This window comes from Giraffa tippelskirchi, chromosome 2, assembly GCF_054371585.1.
Source record: "Giraffa tippelskirchi isolate mGirTip1 chromosome 2, T2T-mGirTip1v1.2.pri, whole genome shotgun sequence".
Taxonomy (NCBI): Eukaryota; Metazoa; Chordata; class Mammalia; order Artiodactyla; family Giraffidae; genus Giraffa; species Giraffa tippelskirchi.
In genome coordinates, this window is record NC_137276.1 from 22839673 (window position 1) to 22862177 (window position 22505).

At 39.6% G+C, this 22505-nt stretch overlaps 1 long non-coding RNA gene across 3 annotated transcripts in view; it reads left to right on the forward strand.

Moving 5' to 3' along the window:
• LOC145539474 (uncharacterized) overlaps positions 1-22505 on the forward strand; it is a 473974-nt gene that overhangs the window by 299648 nt on the left and 151821 nt on the right. For 2 of the 3 annotated variants that reach the window (XR_014077844.1, XR_014077843.1), the window contains one exon: positions 18482-18715. This is a non-coding gene — a long non-coding RNA (uncharacterized LOC145539474). Of the gene's footprint in view, positions 1-5646; positions 6053-18481; positions 18716-22505 lie in introns of all 3 variants that reach the window. The other variant, XR_014077845.1, reaches the window with a different exon arrangement.

The following is a 22505-nucleotide window of genomic DNA, read 5'->3' on the forward strand; positions in this document are numbered from 1 at the left end:
GGAACTTATTTGGCATTCATGCATGCACAATGGGAAAGTTCAGTCCATTAAGGACCTTAGCCACTGGGCGAGGGGCTTGGAAATACACACTTCCCTTTTCATTCCCTGGGCAAGAAATTTAGAGAGCCATTTCACATCTTCTCAAAAGTCATCCTGGGTTCAATCACCCTAACTGGCCAAATCAATAACTTGTCCTTGTATTGGCTTCATTTCATTTCCCCTGTCCCTCATACCTGCTCTATGAGGTTACATTATAAAGTAAACTACATTCTCAGAAAGTTTTATCTCATGCTCAGCTTTAAGGGGAACCCATACTAAGACAGGGCTTCCTGATAGCTCAGCTGCTAAAGAATTAATGTGCAGTGCAGGAGACCCTTGTTTGATCCCTGGGTTGGGGAAACCCCCTGGAGGAGGGCATGGCAATGCACTCCAGTATTCTTGCCTGGAGACTCCCCATGGATAGAGGAGCCTGGAGGGCTACAGTCCATGGGGTTGCAAAGAGTCGAACATGACTGAGTGACTATGCATAGCACACAACACACACGAAGACAGCATTTCTATTCTTTAAAAGATGTTAATTATGGGTCACATGTGCGTTCTCACTTCTCTTCCCACCACTAATGAATCACAGAATTCTTCTACATTCAGCCAAGGAATGGCCTTATAAACCCTCTCATTATAAAGTCCAGATCTATCACTCATTTTTATTTGGCACATATTAACCTTCCTTGCCTTATGATCCCTTCCTCTATTCCAGTGTTAACATGTCCTCTGCCTCTCTTTCTGGAATCAGTTGCTTTCTATAAGTGCTTGAATAACTAAGTCCTCCATCTATCTCTTGTGTGTTTCATTGTAGATACTGCGCAGCAAGCGAGGCTACTCTTTAGCCCATTTCTCTTTCTTACGTGTCACTCAGTGGAGTTTAGGGTTCAATTTTCTGTCTCATGAAGTTTCAATCATTATTATATAGTCAGAGCTTTGATCATAGTAGAAACTTCAAATGTCATCTCTGAAAAGAACATGTTTCCACCATTTAAAACCATTGCCCAAGACCATTTGCCCCCCAACCTAAATTAGGTCCACCTCTACCCTAACATTCTCCCAGAGACACTGCATGTTTTAGTTCAAGACTTTTTTTTTTTTTTAATCTTTGACCTCATCACTTTTTTTCTCCAACTTACTAGCATAGTATCCCAAAGTTTTCCATTCCTCTTTTGCCAAATTAGACTTCTGAGGTGCTAAATATGTTTTGATTTCTTGACTCCAAATCATTTTCCTCTTTCATCTCTGAAACCCTGGAAGTTTGTCCTTTAAACTAAAACATGTAAAAATTACTTCCAGAGCTAAGAATGAGAAAACAGTATGGACATTCTGATACCTATTTTTCTCCAGTTATTTCAAAGCAGTGTGAAGGTGGCTTGTATCTCTGGGTAATTTTTACATCCTCAATATCATTGCACATCAAAGACTTACCATAAATAATTGTTGATAGAAATTATTAATGGATAAATTGATAATGGATATTAATGGATTGATATCAATTAATTAATAGATAAATTGAAAATGGCTGGAGGAAAGTCAATAATCTTGAAGGATATCTTGACAAAGTGAAATGAAGAATCTAGGCAATAGAGATGAGAGTTGTTCCTTAATCTCACATCCTGTTGGCTATTGTAAGTTTCTGAAATAGACCTTGAGAATTTCAATTAAAAAGAACATAAAGGGAAAAGCACATGTCTGAGTGCTCTACACATAGGCAGAGGGGAATGCTTTATGGGATGTTACTCTTATCCAAACTTGCCCCTTCTTGGTCCACGTTTTATTCTGGTTGTTGTTGCACCTATAGGTACAGTCAGGTGTAAGCTGATAGCACTTACGCTGAGCTGCTTGTTTCTATCCCAGACATTGCACAGACTGATTCTGAATTGGATACCTGTAGAAATCCACTCAACCATTTTGATGCGTGTGCAAACCTAGACATGGAAGATATTTAATGCCCCAGTGAAAATCCTGCCATCAATGATGAAGGAAAGTAATACATAATAGTCCCTCTTTTGTCCTTTTGTTGGAAAATCATGGTACTTCAGAAGATTCACATTGAGATTTAGTCAGTTACAATAAACTTAGTAAGTCATTCTTGAATTAGTTTTCTTTCCTTCTATTATTCTCTCTTAGAAGACCCAATCTCAAATTCCCTGGGATTCCTTCTAAAAACATACTAAACAATATGCAAGTCTTCATCTGAGGCTTTAAGTGGGATCTAATTTAAGATGGTTTGAATGAAAGTGGCCTAGAAAACAGACCTTCAGGACAGTATTCTGAAACTGGACCACTCACAGTTCAGTGACAAAAGGCTCCCAAATGCTAATGATAAGTGGATTGATGACAACACATGGCATGTGAAATCATCATGATAAACCAGATTGTCCCTAGTGGTGCATTATAATTAGATGACATAAGAAGGTAAGGTACAGGCAGAAGATATTAAGAAGAGGTGGCAAGAATACACAGAAGAACTATACAAAAAACATCTTAATGACTCAGATAATGGTGATGGTGTGATCACTAACATAGAGCCAGACATCCTGGAATGCAAAATTAGTTGGCTTTGGAAAGTGTCACTACGAACAAAGCTAGTGGAGGTGATGGAATTTCAGTTGAGCTATTTCAAATCCTGAAAGATGATACTGTGAAAGTGCTGCACTCAATATGCCAGCAAATTTGGAACACTCAGCAGTGGCCACAGGACTGGAAAATGTCAATTTTCATTTCAATCCCAAAGAAAGGCAATGCCAAAGAATGCTCAAACTACCACACAATTGCACTCATCTCACATGCTAGCAAAGTAATGCTCAAAATTCTCCAAGTCAGGCTTCAACAGTATGTGAACCATGAACTTGCAGATATTCAAGCTGGTTTTAGAAAAGGCAGAGGAACCAGAGATCAAATTGCTAGCATCTGTTGGATCATTGAAAAAGCAAGAGAGTCCCAGAAAAACATCTGTTTCTGCTTTATTGATTACGCCAAAGCCTTTGATGTTGTGGATCACAACAAACTGTGGAAAATTCTTAAGGAGATGGGAATACCAGACAACCTGACCTGCTCTTGAGAAACCTGTATGCAGGTCAGGAAGCAACAGAACTGGACATGGAACAACATACTGATTCCAAATAGGAAAAGCGACTGATCTCTCATTAAAGTGGTGTCATCTGCATATCTGAGGTTACTGATATTTCTCCCTGCAATCTTGATTCCAACTTGTGCTTCATCCAGCCCAGCTTTTCTCATGATGTATTCTGCATATAAGCTAAATAAGCAGGGTGACAATATACAGCCTTAACGTACTCCTTTTTCTATTTGGAACCAGTCTGTTGTTCCATGTCCAGTTCTAACTGTTGCTTCCTAACCTGCATACAGATTTCTCAAGAGAGGGGTCAGGTGGTCTGGTATTACCATCACTTTCAGAATTTTCCACAGTTTATTGTGATCCACATAGTCAAAAGCTTTGGCATAGTCAATAAAGAAGAAATAGATGTATTTCTGGAACTGTCTTTCTTTGTTGATGATCCAATGGATGTTGGCAATTTGATCTCTGGTTCCTCTGCCTTTTCTAAAACCAGCTTAAATATCTGGAATTTCACGGTTCACATACTGCTGAAGCCTGGCTTGGAGAATTTTGAGCATTACTTTGCTAGCATGTGAGATAAGTGCAATTGTGTGGTAGTTTGAGCATTCTTTGGCATTGCCTTTCTTTGGGATTGAAATGAAAATTGACATTTTCCAGTCCTGTGGCCACTGCTGAGTGTTCCAAATTTGCTGGCATATTGAGTGCAGCACTTTCACAGCATCATCTTTGAGGATTTGAAGCTCAACTGGAATTCCATCACCTCCACTAGCTTTGTTCTTAGTGATACTTCCTAAGGCCCACTTGACTTCACATTCCAGAATGTCTGGCTCTATGTGAGTGATCACACCATCACAGTTATCTGGGTCATTAAGGTCATTTTTGTTCAGTTCTTCTGTGTATTCTTGCCACCTCTTCTTAATATCTTCTGCTTCTGTTAGGTCCATACCATTTCTGTCCTTTACTGAACCCATCTTGCATGAAATGTTTCCTTGGTATCTCTAATTTTCTTGAAGAGGTTTCTAATCTTTCCTGTCTATTGTTTTCCTCTGTTTCTTTGCACTGATTACTGAGGAGGGCTTTCTTATCTCTCCTTGCTATTCTTTGGAACTTTGAATTCAAATGGGTATCTATTTCCTTTTCTCCTTTGCTTTTTGCTTCTCTTCTTTTCACAGCTATTTGTAAGGCCTCCTCAGGCAGCCATTTTGCTTTTTTGCATTTCTTTTCCATGGGCATGGTCTTAATCCCTGTCTCCTGTTCAATGTCTCGAACCTCTGTCCATAGTTCCTTAGGCACTCTGTCTATCAGATCTAGTCCCTTAAATCCATTTCTCACTTCTGCTGTATAATCATAAGGGATTTGATTTAGGTCATACCTGAATTGCCTAGTGGTTTTCCCTACTTTCTTCAATTTAAGTCCGAATTTGGCAGTAAGGAGTTCATGATCTGAGGACAGTCAGCTCCTGGTCTTGTTTTTGCTGACTGTATAGAGCTTCTCCATCTTTGGCTGAAAATAATATATTCAGTCTGATTTCGGTGTTGACCATCTGGTGATGTCCATGTGTAGAGTCTTCTCTTGTGTTGTTGGAAGATGGTATGTGCTATGACCAGTGTGTTCTCTTGGCAAAACTCTATTAGCCTTTGCCCATCTTCATTCTGTACTCCAAGGCCAAATTTGCCTGTAACTCCAGGTGTTTGTTTACTTCCTACTTTTGTATTCCAGTCCTTTATAATGAAAAGGACATCTTTTTTGGGTGTTAGTTCTAAAAGGCCTTGTAGGTCTTCATAGAAGACACGAAATGGAAGCAATGAGAGGCTTTATTTTTGGGGGCTCTAAAATCACTGCTGATGGTGACTGCAGCCATGAAATTAAAAGATGCTTGCTCCTTGGAAGAAAGGCTATGACCAACCTAGACAGCATATCAAAAAGTAGAGACATTGTTTTGCCAGCCAAGGTCCATCTAGTCAAAGCCATGGTTTTTCCAGTAGTCTTGTATGGATGTGACTGTTGGATTATAAAGAAAGCTGCACACTGAAGAATTGATGCTTTTGCAGTCTTGTGCTGGAGAAGACCCTTGAGAGTCCCTTGGACTGCAAGTGAAAGGTTGTTGTGGAACCACGAAGAAACACTGGGATTCTTGCCCTCTGGAGGAGAAGAATTCAATCTGGGGCCAGAGATGAGGCTTGATCACTCAGAGCTTTTGTGCAGTAGAGTTTATTAAAGAATAAAAGGGGTAGAGAAAGCTTCTGACATAGACATCAGAAGGGGGCAGAAAGAGTACCCACCTGCTAGTGTTAGCAATGGAATTATATACTTTCTAATTAGTTATTACACTGAATCAAAAGAATGTCTGGAGGTTGTAAAGACCTCACTAGACCTACTACCATAATTTACATTTTAAGATAACAGGATTAGCCAGAAGGTTTTTTCCAGAGACTGTCTTCAAGCAGGATATTATTGTTATATAATCCTAAGGAATGTAGAGGGGGAAAAAAAAAGTTTTTCTTTTCTTCCTCCTTGAGTATTCCAGATCCCTCTCTCCTTTGGGACCCCTAGACTTCTTATCAACCTGCCTAGGAAGTGACTCTCTCACGAGGAGCTCCAACTAGTCAATCCTAAAGGAAAACAGTCCTGAATATTCATTGAAAGGACTGATGCTGAAGCTGAAAGTCCAATACTTTGGCCATGTGATGCAGAGAACTGACTCATTTGAAAAGACCCTGATGCTGAGAAAGATTGAAGGCAGGAGGAGAAAGGAACAACAGAGGATGAGATGGTTGGATTTCATCACTGACTCAATGAACATGAGTTTGAGCAAGCTCTGGAGGTTGGTGCTGCACAGGGAATCCTGGCATGGTGTAGTCCTTAGGGTCTCAATGAGTCAGACACAACTGAGTGACTGAACTGGACGGAACTAAACTGAAGAAGGTAAGGTATTATCATATTGAATGGTGATATTTAAACAACCATTAAAAGGTGAATCATTCATTTATAAATGTTTTAGAGTTGATCGATACCTTTAGAAATCTTTTTTTTTTTTCTTTTTTTTTTATTTTATAAATTTATTTATTTTAGTTGGGGGCTAATTACTTTACAATATTGTAATAGTTTTTGCCATACATTGACATGAATCAGCCATGGGTTTACATGTGTTCCCCTTCCTGGACCCCCCACCCACCTCCCTCCCCATCCCATCCCTCTGGGTCATCCCACTGCCCCGGCCCTGAGCCCTTGTCTCATGCATCGAACATGGAATGGTGTTCTGTTTCACATATGATAATATACATGTTTCAATGCTATTCTCCCAGAACGTCCCACCCTCACCTTCTCCCTCAGAGTCCATAAAATTGTTCTATGCATCTGTGTCTCTTATTCTGTCTTGTGTAGAAATCTTGAATAATGAATGCAACATGCTCAGAGTTAGCCAGCTATCAACTCATGTCATGCTGGGAGACTTAGAGTGGCTCTGTGGTAGTATTTAAATAGATCCAGGACTCTGGCAGTGTCAGGGTGAGTGTGCTAAATATTAAGCTCAGGATTTAGCTGTAAAGCTAGGAGAGCTACAAAGTAGAGTGACAAAGCCTCAGTAAGTTTGTTACAATATAAACAAAATTATGGGAGGAAACTGAAATCTTTGTAAAGGACATTTAATACATCAGTATAAGTAAAGTGAATGCCTATATTTTCCCCTAAGTAACATGGCCAGAAGAAGCAGCAATATATTCCATATAAGAGGTGGCCTTGAGATACAGCCAGTAGTTTCCCCTGTGTCAGATGCATTAAAAAATTGACCTCTGCTCTTCTCAGTATTGGCCTCACCTTCCCTTATCGCAGTCACACTGATAATATGATTACATTTCATCTCAGCCCAAATAGAGAAATACAGTGCATATATTAGGAAAACACAGTTTATATCCTCCTCCCCCCACCAATAATGCAATATCTGACTATTGTTTACTGGAAGAAAACAAGAGGAGCATGTGTTAGGATGAACCTTGAGGATGTTGGACCAATGAGGCTAAACAAAATGCTGGGCAGAAGATAGACATGAGAGCTGGTGAACAGAAGGCTCACTGCAGGTGTCAAAATGAAAAATTATGCTGTCACTGAGTTTTCAAAAGAAAACCAGTTTTCATGGATTGAAAGAAAGACTGTGTCCCCTTTAGGAAGGATTCTAATGTCATTACCTGTACATACGATATGTAATACATGCATGCTAAGTTGCTTCAGTCATATACAACTCTTTGTGATTGTATGGACCATAGCCTGCCAAGCTCTTCCATCCATGGGATTCTTCAGGCAAGAATACTGGAGTGGGTTGCCATGCCCGCCTCCAGGGAATCTTCCAGACCCAGAGATTGAACCCACATCTCTTACGTTTCCCTCATTGGCAGGCGGTTTCTTTACCACCTGGGAAGCCCATGATATATTAGTCTGTTGTTTTCTCTTAGGGATTTGTAGTCATTTACAGAAAACCTGTACTCTAGAGAAAGAATTATGCCCATCATTACTGATTGGCTTTTGGTAAGAAGTCTGAATTAATATTGAAATTAATGCTTTGGTACAAGCAAAGTAGAATCCAGTACAGTGTGGATTTACAGAAGTCAGATCACAAGTGGAGTACTGGTAAGTTTAGTGGATTTAAAAACACATCCTAGAACCCGAGTACATAATTGGGATGTAGCCCTTGGCAAAACCCTACCACTGACTTCTTAGTGGAATACGAACAAGTCCTCCACACCCACTCAATGAGATGACTTCCCAAAGTAAAGTATCCACACAATAGCCCTCCTTTTAAGCTATGATTTTTGAGGGGACTCTAGTCTGTGACCAATGTCTCAATGTATAAGACAGATCTCCTTTTTAGATCTTCTGTTGGAAACTGTTGAGAAAGAGAACATCACTTACTGCTAACCTTGGCACTATTTGCTGTACACGTGTACCTGCAAAGGACCACCTTGCAGGGGAATCTTCTCCAAAACAAAGCCATCACAGCATAAAAGCAGACTGGAAATATGGAAAGAACTGATTACCAATACAGCTGTTTGACCATGGATTCAGACTTATTTAGGTTTCACATTTGGTTTGACCAACATATAACATTGTGTTCTAAAGCCAATTTGAATTATATTTTTGTCACAAGCAACCCAGACATTTATTTCTGAGTTGTCTGGGCCAATGGTGACATTCATTTATCAGGCCACAGTTGCTGAAATTGCCTGTTTACAGTTAAACTTGGGCATGGAGGTAGCGATGTATATTCCAGGATATTAATGAGGGTCAAACACAGTCTTTTGTATCCACTAATGAAGTAGCACCTATCTTTTGATGATCAGGGTAAATTAACAACACTTCTATGGGTTTTCTTTTTTTTTCTTTTTCTTTGCCTACGAGGAGGCGTAAGTGACCAGGTGCAGCTTCAGATTTTAAGGTCAGTGAGACTCACGTTACCTAGTTAGGGTGACCTGCCATCCCAGTTTGTCTAGGGCTGATGACAATTCTGGGAAGCAGGACTGTCTGTTTAAAACCTGGATGGTCCCATGAAAACCAGATAAGTTGGTCACCCTAGCCTTTGTTAAGGTATTCCCTGATCAGGAAATAAAAGCCTCTATATCCGCGGGAACACTATGCAAAAATGCTCCCAAGTGGTTCACCACTGCTTCCAAGTGGTTGGAAGCAGGCCACTCTTATCTTTACCCCATAAATCCCAGACCTGTATATTCTACTTATAGTAACAGTAATACCATGTGATGACTGTTGGTTTAAGTTGAAAAAATATTGCCTAATACTGAAAGTCAACACAATCTGGTGCCTCAGCTGTGCCTTCAAGAGGCAACTATTACTGTAGTTTGTTCCGCTAACCTTGGTGTATTATGTCTCTTAAAGAGATTAATAGCTTTTAATAGGTTTGCCATAGCTTAAGAGCCTTCTTATGAATTGGTCTTAAGGTAAATGTTAGTGGATCTGAGCAGTCCAAGGGATGGACTATATTAGGAACTCCCTGTGGCTGTTTAATGGAACACCTGCAGGACCTACTTAGCCATTTCTAAAACCTGTGCAAGTCTGAAAATGGAAAGAAGTTAAAACTCAACAAGGCAGTCTGTGACCCAGGGTAAATATTCTCCTTTCCTATTCCTTGCACATAAAGTATTGAGGCTCTTTCTACATGGAGTCTCACAAAATCCCTTATGGCATCCAGCCCCATTTGCTCCTAGCAGTGATAAACTTGACAACACACTGTTGAGTTGGCTCCTCTTCCATCCCTGTTTCACCTCTGTTCCTTGGGAACAATTACCAGAATAAACTAGCCGCACACAGCTTTGTTTCAGACTATGATTTATAGGGTGTATGGGTGAGTTTCAGATATTATTAGCCTAAAACCAAAACCTTAACACTTTGTATAAGGCAGAACTCTTCCTTGCAGGTGATACAACTCTAATCAGAACTGGTTTAAACCCATAAGGTGACTCATTAGACAAATGACTTGTTAACTCAATGAACCTATGAGCCATGCTGTGTAGGGCCACCCAAGATGAACAGGCCATGGTGAAAAGTTCTAATAAAACATGGTGCTCTGGACAAGGGAATGGCAAACCACTTCAGCATTCTTGCCTTGAGAACCTCATGGACAGTACGAAAAGACAAAAAGCTATGACACTGAAAGATGAACTCCCTGGATCAGTATGTGCCCAAAATGCTACTGGAGAAGAGTGAAGAAATAGCTCCAGAAGGAATGAGAAGCTGAGCCAGGGGAAACAACACCCAGTTGTGGATGTGTCTGGTGATGAAAGTAAAGTCCAATGCTGTAAAGAACAGCATAGGAACCTGGAATGTTAGGTCCATGAATCAAGATAAATTGGAAGTGGTCAAACATGGCAAGAAGATGGCAAGAGTGAACATCAACAGTTAGGCATCAGTGAATTAAAATGGACCAGAATGGGTGAATTTAATTCAGATTACCATTATATCTACTACATTATATCCCTTAGAAGAAATTAAGTAGCCCTCATAGTCAACAAAAGAGTCTGAAATACAGTACTTGGGTGCAGTCTCAAAAACGACAGAATGATCTCTGTTCATCTCCAAGGCAAACCATTTAATATCACAGTAATCAAAGTCTATGCACCAACCAAGAAAGCTGAAGAAGCTGACATTGAAAGGTTCTATGAAGACCTACAAGACCTTTTAGAACTAATACCTAAAAAAGATATCCTTTTCATCATAGGGGACTGGAATGCAAAAGTAGGAAGTCAAGAGATACCTGGAGTAGCAGGCAAGTTTGGCCTTGGAGTACAAAATGAAGCAGTGAAAAAGCTAACAGAGTTTTGTGAAGAGAATGCACTGGTCATAGCAAACACCCTCATTCAACAACACAAGAGACAACTCTAAACATGGACATCACCAGATGGTCAATACCGAAATCAGATGATTATATTCTTTGCAGCTGAAGATGGAGAAGCTCTATACAGTCAGCAAAAACAAGACCAGGATCTTACTGTGGCTCAGATTATGAACTCCTTAATGCCAAATTCAGACTAAAATTGGAGAAAGTAGGGAAAACCACTAGGCCATTCAGATATGACCTAAAGCAAATCCTTTACAATAATACAGTGAAAGTGACAAATAGATTCAAGGAATTAGATCTGATAAACAGAGTGCCTGAAGAACTATGGACAGAGATTCATAACAGTGTACAGGAGGCAGTGATCAAAACCATCCTTAAGAAAAAGAAATGCAAAAAGGCAAAATTGTTGTCTGAGGAGGCCTTACAAAGAACTGAGAAAAGAAGGGAAGCAAAAGGCAAAGGAAAAAGGGAAATATATATCCTACTGAAAGCAGAGATAAAAAATAGCAAAGGGAGATAAGAAAGCCTTCCTAAGTGAACAGTGCAAAAAATAGAAGAAAACAATAAAATAGGAAAGACTATAGATCTCTTCAAGAAAATCAGAGATACCTAGGGAACATTTCATGCAAAGATGGACATAATAAAGGACAGAAACAGTAAGGACCTAACAGAAGCAGAAGATATTAAGAAGAGGTGGCAAGAATACACAGTAGAACTGTACAAAAAAGATAAAAAAGATCTTAATGACCCAGATAACTGTGATGGTGTGATCACTCACATAGAGCCAGACATCTTGGAGTGCAAAGCTACACGGGCCTTAGGAAGCATCACTACAAACAAATCTAGTGGAGGTGATGGAATTCCAGCTGATCTATTTCAAATCCTAAAAGATGATGCTGTGAAAGTGCTGCACTCAATATGCCAGCAAGTTTGGGGAACTTAGCAGTGGCCACAGGATTGGAAAAGGTCAGTTTTCATTCCAGTCCCAAAGAAAGGCAATGCCAAAGAATGTTAAACTACCGCATAATTGCACTCATTTCACACACTAGCAATGTGATGCTCAAAACTAAAGAGCCTCTTGAAGAAAGTGAAAAAGGAGAGTGAAAAAGTTGGCTTAAAATTCAACATTCAAAAAACGAAGATCATGGCATCCAGCCCCATCACTTCATGGCAAATAGATGGGGTAACAATGGAAACAGTGCCAGACTTTTTTTGAGTGGCTCCAAAATCACTGCAGATGGTGACGGCAGCCATGCAATTAAAAGACACTTGCTCCTTGGATGAAAAGCTATAACAAACAAAGACAGCAGATTAAAAAGCAGAGACATTACTTTGCCACCAAAGATCTGTATATTCAAAGCTATGGTTTTTCCACTAGTCATGTATGGATGTGAGAGTTGGACCATAAAGAAGGCTAATCGCTGAAGAATTGTTGCTTTTGAACTGTGATGTTGGAGAAGAATCTTGCGAGTTCCTTGGATTGCAAGGAGATCAACCCAGTCAATCCTAAAGGAAATCAACCCTGAATATTCATTAGATGAACTGATGCTGAAGTTGAAGTTCCAATTCTTTGGCCACCTGATGCAAAGAGCTGAGTTGTTGGAAAAGACCCTGATGCTGGGAAAGATTGAAGGTAGGAGGAGAAAGGAAAACAGAGGATGGAGTGGTTGGGTGGCATCACCAGTTCAATGGACAAGAGCTTGAGCAAGCTCCCAGAGATGTGAAGGACAGAGACGCCTGGTGTGCTGCAGTCCTTGTGGTCTCAAGGAGTCAAACAGGACTGAGAGACTGAATAACAAGCAAGTCTGGACCGAGGGGCTCAGGTCATTTTATTAGTGTGTGGTCCTTTTGCATCTTTGTGCTTTGCTTCTTTTCTCTGGTAGCTTCTTTTTAACCTGATTCCCTCTGTCCTCCACTGTCTCCCAGAGTTTGCTCAGATTCGCTTCCATTGAGTTGGTGGTGCTATCCAACCATCTAGTCCTCTGCTGCCCACTTCTCCTTTTGCCTTCAATCTTTCCCAGCATCAGGGTCTCTTCAATGAGTTGTCACTTTGCTTCTCTAACCTCTATCCCTAAACAAAACACTCAGCCCTCCTGCTGGGACTCCAGGTTCTCTTCCACTGCTCTTCCTGGTATACACACATTGCCCCTCTAATGTCGGCTAACACACCTGCAGTGCCCTCTGTGAGATTCTCCATTTTTTACATAACTATCATTCAGGGAAAGTCACTCACTCCATCAGTACCATTTAACACTGTTTGCTTTTTTGTGTGAGAGAGCATTCAAGCAGCAAGGGACGCCTCCCGAGGTCTTCACAATTTGCTGATGCATTTTGTCAAGTACCAGGGAGTCTCCATAATAAAAGAGAAGCAACCTGAGACATTTTGAGTGGCTCAGTTCATCATGGAACTAACAGGACATGTGAGGTGGGCTGATGGAGAAATGCCAAGGGGGTCAGGGAGAAATGTATTGCTAAAAAATGCCTAGCCAAGCTTCTTTTTTTATGTTTACTTCACAAGGTTAGGACTTGATAATGGATCTGTTTTTCAGGATCTCATGCAACTATTCTATCTTGAGTCTCAAGGAAAGTTGCAGTCTCTGCTCTCCCTGCTGCTTGACAGCTATGTGGTGGGGAAACAGAGCCATCCTTGATTGGATCAGGTACTTCTCCACCTACTCATGTCAAAGGGACTAAAAAGTATTGCCTATTATAACTATTAAGTTGTCCATGGTTGGTGCTCAGTGCAGTCTATAGTGAAGGATTTGGTTCCTGGGTGTCCTAGTTAACTTTAGTGCCTGTCCTTGGGCTACACCTAAATCTAATTTGTCACTTCGTCAAGTGGCATTATTTTATCACAATATGAATGAAGGGAGAGAGCATATTAGGTCAGTGCATGAGGCCTTAATCTTACTGGAAAAGGGAATCATTGTGTGTGATTTATTCATGATGAGGTCAGGAATGTCATTTTCATGATAAAGAACACCCAGTAATGAGAGCATGATTCATGAGTTGTCAGGTGGACCAGGAGCCCTGGAGGCTCTGCCTGACCCCCCATCCCTTCTTATAGCTACAGAAATAAGACGAATTCCTAAAAGTCTCCGAGTAGTGTGTATCGTGATTTCCTCTCTAGCTCAATTTAAGATCTTCATAAGTAGCTCTATCAGAAAGATCATGCGCCATTTTTCAGAGGACACATTATTCCTAAACAATATTATGTGCACAATGGCCTCACATTTAAATATCGCACAGTAGATTTCTGCCACAACTCAACATTTAATCTTGTCTTTCCATTGTCTATGGATTACATTCCAAATTTTTGGCTGTCAAATTAAAATTTTCAGCATTCTGCCCCAACCTGATATTTCAACCATAGCTATAATCACACACTGTCCATTTCAAAACTACACTATATCCACTGATGCCATAATGATGTTATAAATGTTTTTCATTCAGTGTGAAATTGCTTTCTCTTACTTGGGATATTCTATATCTAGTCAGATAACCTATATCCAAAGATGTATGAGAAATCTTTCTAAATTCAGCAAATGTTAATCCCTCCATCCTCTGTGCCTCTCAAGAAAAAGGGCCTGTTTTTATTTTATTAGAATTGTTAGTCGTATTTTGCTACCAGATTTAGCTTTTGTCACTGCTTCACATAACTGGTTTATAATAAATTTGTTCCTCCTTCTTGACATTTTTCTCCTTTATTCCTTCATTCCTTCTTCCTTTCTTATTTCATTCTTTTTGCCTCTTTATTTAATATATATGTACTTATACTACTTATAGCTAACTATGTGTTCAACACTGAAAAAAAAAAAGACAAAATTCCTGGCCTCATAGCATTTTCATTTTAGTGGTATGACCCCCTGCGCCCCACGGTGTATGCTGAATAGTGATATGTTGTTGTTGTTGTTGTTGTTTAGCTGCTAGTTGTGTCTGACTCTTATGCGACCCCATGGACTGTAGCCCACCAGGTTCCTCTGTTCATGGGATATCCCAGGCAGGAATACTGCAGTGGGTTGCCATTTCATTCTCCAGAATAGTGATATTGACCATGGTATTTATGACAAAAGGCAGTTTTACAACTTAGAGGAAGGCCCTCATGAAAGTTAAGCTCTTACTCCCCTAGAGACTGTGAGATGAAGGACTCTCTCTTCTTTAGTGATTACATTTCACAGAAATGACTCTCAGATTCTTGAGAAGAATATGTAAAGCTAGCAAGAGGCTTTTAAAAAAACTTTATGCCTGAAACAGACAGATTAAGAATTTACAATTGCAAATTTTCTAAAGAAAGTATTTTTAGAAAAGGGAGGGCAGGGATCTCAAGTCAGGAAGAAGCCTGTCTCAAGTTGAGGTGAGCCGAGGGCAATGTTGAGGTCCTCTCAGTGTGGGTGACTAGACTAGGACAATCTTGGAGGAGGCAATGTTGCTCTGCTCCTCGTAGTACCTCATTCTCCAGCAAAGTAGCTCAGACGTGTCCGCATGTCAGATTCAGAGGTCAGAAAGTCAGAAATAGAGTCTGAAAAGACTGGAGTCTAGGCTCAGATCTGGTACACTGTCACACTACATTCCATTGACCAAATTACAAAAGTCTTCTTATAAGAAGCCTAAAAGTATGGCAATAAATTCCACTTTTAATGGCGGGAATAGGGAGGTATGGAAATATACAAGTCACTTTGGAAAATGCCATAGGCTGGAAAATCGGGGCATTTTGGCACCAAATTACTCAATCAAGTGATTCTCCTTGCAGGACTGTAATTGCCAATGGCAGAAATACATATATTATTTTGAATCTCTGAAAACCAAGAATTACTTCTCTATAATCAGGAATACAAATTTTTTAAAATAGCATATTCTGAATATCTCATAGCTACTAGTGTAGAAAACACTTAGTAATCCATGAAATATATTTTAGCAGTCTTGTATTTATTAACTTAAATTTCAGGAAAATGAATGTATTCCCTCTGCTCGTAGCCAGCATGTGCAGCTGAGTATTCAACATACTTTTCACAGTGCAGAGAGCCTGCTAACTTGCTCCTAAACTTCTGTTTTCTCCCTGTGGTTTCTGTCTGTACTGTCTCCGCCTGTGGTATCACACATTCACCCATATTGAATAGATCTCTTGGATTGGGCTGAAGGTGGAAACTTGTGGGGATATTTAATGTGACAGAATTCACAGAACTGATTGTCTAGAATCATGCATGCTAGTAACTAAGTCATTCAGTCATGTCCGACTCTTTGTGACCCCATGGATTGCAGCACACCAGACTCACCTGTCCTTTACTCTCTCCCAGAGTTTACTCAAATTCATGTCCATTGAATTGGTGATGCCATCCAACCATCTCATCCTCTGTCATCCCCTTCTCCTCCTGCCCTCATTCTTTCCCAGGGTCAGGGTCTTTTCCAGTGAGTCAGCTCTTCGCATCAGGTGGCCTATGTATTGGAGCTTCAGCTTCAGCATCAGTCCTTCCAAAGAATATTCAGGGTTGATTTCCTTTAGGATTGACTGGTTTGATCTCCTTGCTGTCCAAGGGACTCTCGAGAGTCTTCTCCAGCACCAAAGTTCAAAAGCATCAATTCTTCGGCGCTCAGCTTCCTTTATAGTCCAACTCTCACATCCATACATGACTACTGAAAAAACATAGCTTTGACTATATGGACCTTTGTTAGCAAAGTGACATCTCTACTTTTTAACACACTGTCTAGGTTTGTCTAGGTAACTAAGTTATTGATACTCAGTTTGAACACCTGTAAATAACAATGTTGGATTTGGGTTTTTCCAGTTTTAGGGTTTCCCCCGCCTGGGATTTAGTACCTGTATGCAATTTTTCATGAAACTTTTTTGACAGAAACTTTCAGAGAACTTTATAAGCGCCTTTAAAAATCTTTGTAGTGTGTGATATTGCAGGTATGGTGTCTAGAATTATTATTGTCATTATTGTTCTCTTTAATTGAGTGTTTTTGATATGTCAGGTATACATTACCTTATTTAGTACCCTCCTCAGATAATCTAGTAAGAAATGTACTATTATCCTTATTTTAAAACTGACATTAAAACTAAACAAAGCAAACAAGAAACTCTGAAACTTGAAGGGAGCTTGCCCAAGTTCCCATACTAGGAAATTATTAAATCTTTGTTAGGTTTTGGTATGTGTGATTCAGGACTGCCCCAGTGACTTAGCAGTAAAGAATCTGCCTACAATGTGGGAACCACAATACACATGGGTTCAATCCCCAGGTCAGGAAGATCCCTTGGAGGAGGGCATGGCAACCAACTCCAGTTTTCTTGCCTGGAGAATTCCATGGACAGAGGAGCCTGGTGGGCTACAGTCCATAGGGTCACACAGAGTCGGACACAACTGAAGCATCTTAGCAGAGCATGGCATGGCATGTGATTCAAAGATCATGTTCTCTTCTACCAGCTCTGTTCCCCTCTACATGCAGAGTAAGAGCAAGCAACAATTGGGCCTTTTCAGGATTCTTTACAAGGTCCAGAAATATAAGGACAAGTTTTCCATTCTCGATCACTCCTATCCCAATCAATATATTCCCACTATGTTCTTTAAAACGAAACCTCTATATCTTACCTTATCCAATGATAGTCTCAGAAACCTGATAATATTGTTTCCAATATTTATACTTTCAAAGTATTTCCCATACATATGTTTCCATTTTAAATCTTTTTCACTAAGAAACTAGTGGGTGTGACCTTAATTTCTGTGGTACAAATATGTATAGATGTATTCTGAATATACCATATATTTACCCTGATTCTGAATTTTCAAAATATGAATACATTTAGTCACAGTAATCTATAAATTAAAAGCCAAAATTCAGAGTGACTGTGTACTGATATTGTAAACCTCTAAACAGATGGTTGAACAAGACACACAAACATTTTTTTCCCTTGTGCTGAAACTTTGAAAGTGAAAATCGGTCATACTTAGTCCTTTAGTTGCATTTTTTCACAAAAAAAAAAAAAATGGAGCTGGTCATTTCCTTAGAAGCACCACTAAAAGATGAGGAAAGCAAATAGTTCCACAAACAACTGCACAGGAATCTTAAACTACTCTCCAGAGACTGTGGAACCAGAGGGAAAACTGTTGGGAAGACTTTGCATATATTGCTTGCCTATGTTTATTTAATGTACATGCAAATGTTTTCCTGTGACCTTGACTTATATATTTGAAAATCCAATAAAATTTGGAAGCTTCTCTTTGTTTTGAGGAATGAAACTCATAAGTGGCCATTATTCTATATTATCACCGTGAGGGACATGGTAAAGGAGAAGAACCTATGTGTCAGAATCAAGCACTCATATATATACACTGAATGCCCAATGGAGGCCACCTATTAAAAGCCCTACTCTTGAGTAGTTTGTCAAACAATTATGGGTGCATATGTGTGTGTACAATTTATTAGTTGTGTGCATACTAAATAGTAAGTGCTTTAGAGACATCATCTTCCACAAGCCCTAACAGGTTAGTATTATCTCCATGTGGTGGCTAACTAAATGATTGATTCAAAATGTACAATCTTTGAACATATAATCAGGATATATGTTTGTATGTATGCAGTGTGTTAGGCACAGTGGATGATAAAGACAAAATTTGTGGGATCATTGGCAAAATAAGTATTATATGAAATACCACAAAATATACTATTTTATCCCAGCAGTAAAAGAGTTTCTAGGCAAAGGGAGTTCTTTTAGGGGAGAGCTAGTGGAAATAGTATAAGGGAACAACTTTTCCAGTGGCGACAACAGCACAAGCAAAGACATTCAGGTGGAGAAATGTAATAACAACATTGTGAATTCAATGATTTGTATTATTTATCAATACTAATATTAGGAAGGAGGGGCTAATATTAATTAAGGGAAGGATGGATAATCTGGCAGAATTCTTCAGAAAACAATGTATTATAGACTGTTTGTCTCTTTTGAACTTTCCCTTCCCCTCCCTGTGATTCTGCTGTGGCTGCTAATCAAGGGATGTTCCACATTTCTTTCCCAGGAAAAGTTTGCACCAGCTCAGCCAATAGCATCCATTTTGAAGACTGAAGTGAATGGACAGCCTCTTGATCATCAGCATTAAGGGCCACCTAGCAGTGCAGCTCCTGTAAGTCAGGGGACTACTACCCCAGGACATGACCCACCTAAGTCAGAAACCAAGAAGCAGCCACAGCGCTAAGAACCTGACAGAATTCTGATGATGTAAAGGAGTCACCAAACACAGACCTCCCCACAGGTATAATTTCAGCTTCTTTATTTATCTTTCCATGAAGGAGAATTTCATAGCTTTAACTGCAAGAAACAGAAAGACTTTGGGATCTCTAAACAAACATTAAATCAGGAGAACATTAATATTTATTATAAAACATTCACAATGCATGTTGTTCTACCTTGTCTTATTTAGACATATTAAAGTGTGTCAGAAGCTGGGTAAAGATGCATTTTTCAATCACCAAACATCATTTATTTAACTTGTGCTGCTGGTTTACTATTTCTTTCATGGGAGTAATTTCACATACTGCTGTTTTCAAGAGAGCACTATCTCCCCTTTCTCCACCCCTCTCATCCCTTTACCAGTAAGTTTATATGACCGTTGTTCTTTTTTCCCTTCACTTCCTCATCACTTTCCATCTCAGAAAGAGGATCTAACTCCAAACAGGGTGAGTGTGCTTGGTCACTCAGTTGTGTCTGACTCTTTGTGACCCCCATGGAACTTGCCTGCCAAGTTCCTCTGCCCATGGAATTTTTCAGGCAAGAATACTGGAGTGGGTTGCCATTTCCTATTCCAGGAGATCTTCCCAACCCAGGGATCAAACCCAAGTTGCTTATGTCTTCTGCATTGGCAGACAGATTATTTATCACTAGCATTGCCTGGGGAAATGATAAGAAACCTAGAAAATTATCTTCTAAAGAGGTTGAGTTATTTTTATTTACCCCCAAATGACATTTTTTATTCCTTATCTACACCAAAACAAAAAGTGGTGACTTGCCTACCTTCACACCTTAAATGTAAGTAAGCTTTAGTCATTATCTGTGGATTCTTATGGTCGTGCTTATGCTAATAAAATTTGAAGTAATGGGTAGCGTAGAGATAAATTTGAGTTTATAAAGAGGATGAACCTTTATTTGTTCCCAGTGGGTCTTGTGCTCTGGGTAGGCAGTAATTAAGTAAGCTTCTCATGATTCATAAAAACATAAATAAGTTTTCTAGTAACAGATTGCAGTTAGGCTCAGATTAAGCTTATAATAACTATGTAGGCTTTGTTGACAAGGAGCTATTTCAGAAATCATAGGAGGTATGTTGAGACTTCCAGCTGATGACCAGTTCTGTTTCAAGTGTCCTCAAAAATGTATACATGCAACTGATGGGGCCTATTACAGCTATTATAAAGGACAAAATAGATCTCTGAGAAAGGCTTCGGATTCAACATGAATTCCTCTTATGTAGAATAAAATGTTCAGCCACTAAACTTAAGAAACACTTGTGTCTAAGCAAGAGGGGATGAGCTGGGTTTGCACCTAGAAGGAGTTAAGCTAGGCGGTAGTAAAATCGTCTGACCAGGTAGATGGAGAGACTTCAGAATGGAGGTCAAAAGGTAGTAATGGAAGCTATATCTCTCCAGGTCTGGACTGGACAAATTCTCACTCATGGCAAAGAAAAAGTCCCACAGTGTCCTCACAAGATTACTTCTCATTACAAAACTAAATGTTAAGGCATGTGTTTGAGAAAAAGGCATAAGAAGAAATAGATTTGTTTCTCCTCTTTCTGCCTCTAATTCATAGCATAGAGAAGAAAGAGAGAGCAGAGAATGAGGCAGGTGGTGGGAAGAATGAGTGAATGAGCATGGAAGCATGATAAGAAGCAAGGAATAGGGAAGCCTGGAAGAAAGCTTAAGGCATATGTGTCAGTCGTTTAGTGACCTGCAGGACAGGTGTAATCAGGTTGAAATGACTATCAATGGTATTCAGAGGATAAGAATAGGAAACTTACTACAGTGGCAACTTTCAGCATGGGAGCTGGAGTGCATGAAAACCATAAAAGGGATGTTGCTGCAAAGTCAGTCATCCTAGTTTTTTCTCGGTATCAGACCATGACTTAGATCTGGAAGGTTTCTTGTTAATTGCATGAGTCCTTGGTTCTTTTTGTAATCTGTTGGTAGTAGCACCTTTCTCTTCCTCCCTCTCCCTCTATTCTATTTTCTGTTTCTCTAAATTAGTGCATTAAATACTCTGATCATGAGACAACCCCATGGTTGGTTCAAATGTCCCAGTTTGATACATGCTAATTATAGCTGAAAATAATGAAGGGAGGAAAGATCTGAAGTAAATGATGTAGGTTCAGAGAGCCTAGAGATAAACCTGGGTGGGATATCCTGCATTAAAATGTATCAATATAATACATACTGCAGCTTTACCAAGTCTGTGAATCTTGCTAAGACTCAGTTTTCTCATCTTTTAAATGTGAGTAGACACATTTATCTTGTGATTGTGATGGAGAATGAAATAAAGAAGTGCTTGACATGCTTCTTGCCACTGAATATTACAATATTTCATAAAAATGAGGTAGGCAATCCAAGATTAAATTCTTGATACTGAGGAAGAACAAGAGACAGCATAGGGCCCTAGAAAGAGCTTTGGCTTAGGACATAGTTATTCCAACCCTTTGATGTACCAGCACTTTGCATTAGATATGCCATTTTAGTTTCTGAGCTTCAGTTTGCACATCTGCAAATGGAAATGATCTACTTTGTGGCTTTTTTAAAAGGATTATTTAATGCCCAGGAAAGAACAACTCAGTCATAGAGAGGGATAATTTATGTCAAGAGGATATGGAAAGAGTATGTGTCCTTTTTATGCTGACTCTTCAATTAGGCTATGGGGATCAAATTAATAATGAGTAGTTTGGGTAAAGATTATCAATCCCTGAATAGAAGATGCAGAAATTGCTTTGACATGTTACTTAAAGCTTGAAGAACACCTCTCATTAGCAATGGAATTACTGTCTAAATGTTGGAAATGGTGGGAAAAAACAGGGTAAACCGGTGAGCATGTTGACAACTACCAGCGTGATTATCCTGTTAAAAAAGGCAAAGAAAATGTAAGAAACAAAGCTATCAAATAATCACCTTAATAAGCAGTGTTTGTCTCTGTCAAACTCATTCTGACTTGTCTTCCTAACTAAACATGCAGCCACATTTCCAGGAGTTTTCAGATCCCAGAAAATTAACTTCTGGGAACCCAGGACATGGCTATTTACCTTCTCTATATTTCTCATTACTACTTCTCCTTGTTTCTTTCTCTCTCTCTCCTTCTCACTTTCCTCTTTGCAGAGCCCTTTTGTCTGCTATGGAAGCCCTATGATTGAAGAAGATAGCCCCCCTCAACTCTGAAATGTGCATATTGTAATTCCACACAAAAGCAACAACTCACTCTGTCCAAATCATCCCTGAGTCTGCATTCAGAACACCTATTAGAGAGAAGGCAATGTTTGTTCAACCCATATCAAAGACCAATGGGTGGTTCAATCTACTGTTCCAGAGGTTCAGGGTCATTTCTGTGGTCAAGGAAAACAGTATGAGTTAGTACAAAACATAAATAAGCAAGTATTGCCTAAAGAGATAGGACCAGTTTCCCATGTTACCAAGAGCACTTAGTGAGAGACTGTTTTTCTCACTCATTGACTCTATTCATGTGAAGTGGTGGGATGTGGATGTATGGAAGAGAAGGAATGCTCAACTGGACCAAGTCAGCAGGGGGAAATTCAATGTAGTTTTCCCCTGCCAGCCAATCAGAATAACAGAACAAACCAGACTTTTCCACCATTCTTGTCATGTTTCAGTTTCCCATCAGAATGTATTTATTGCTTAGTTTAAGCTAAGAATTTTCTTGGGGAGTCAGGGTGAGAGAAGTTTATCCTGACTTCCTGTTCAAATAAAGGAGCATAGCTAGAGTGAATGCACCAAATCCCGTTACTATAAAAGCATTAGACCAGTAATTATCTGTATTGATGGTTAATCAACTTTCCT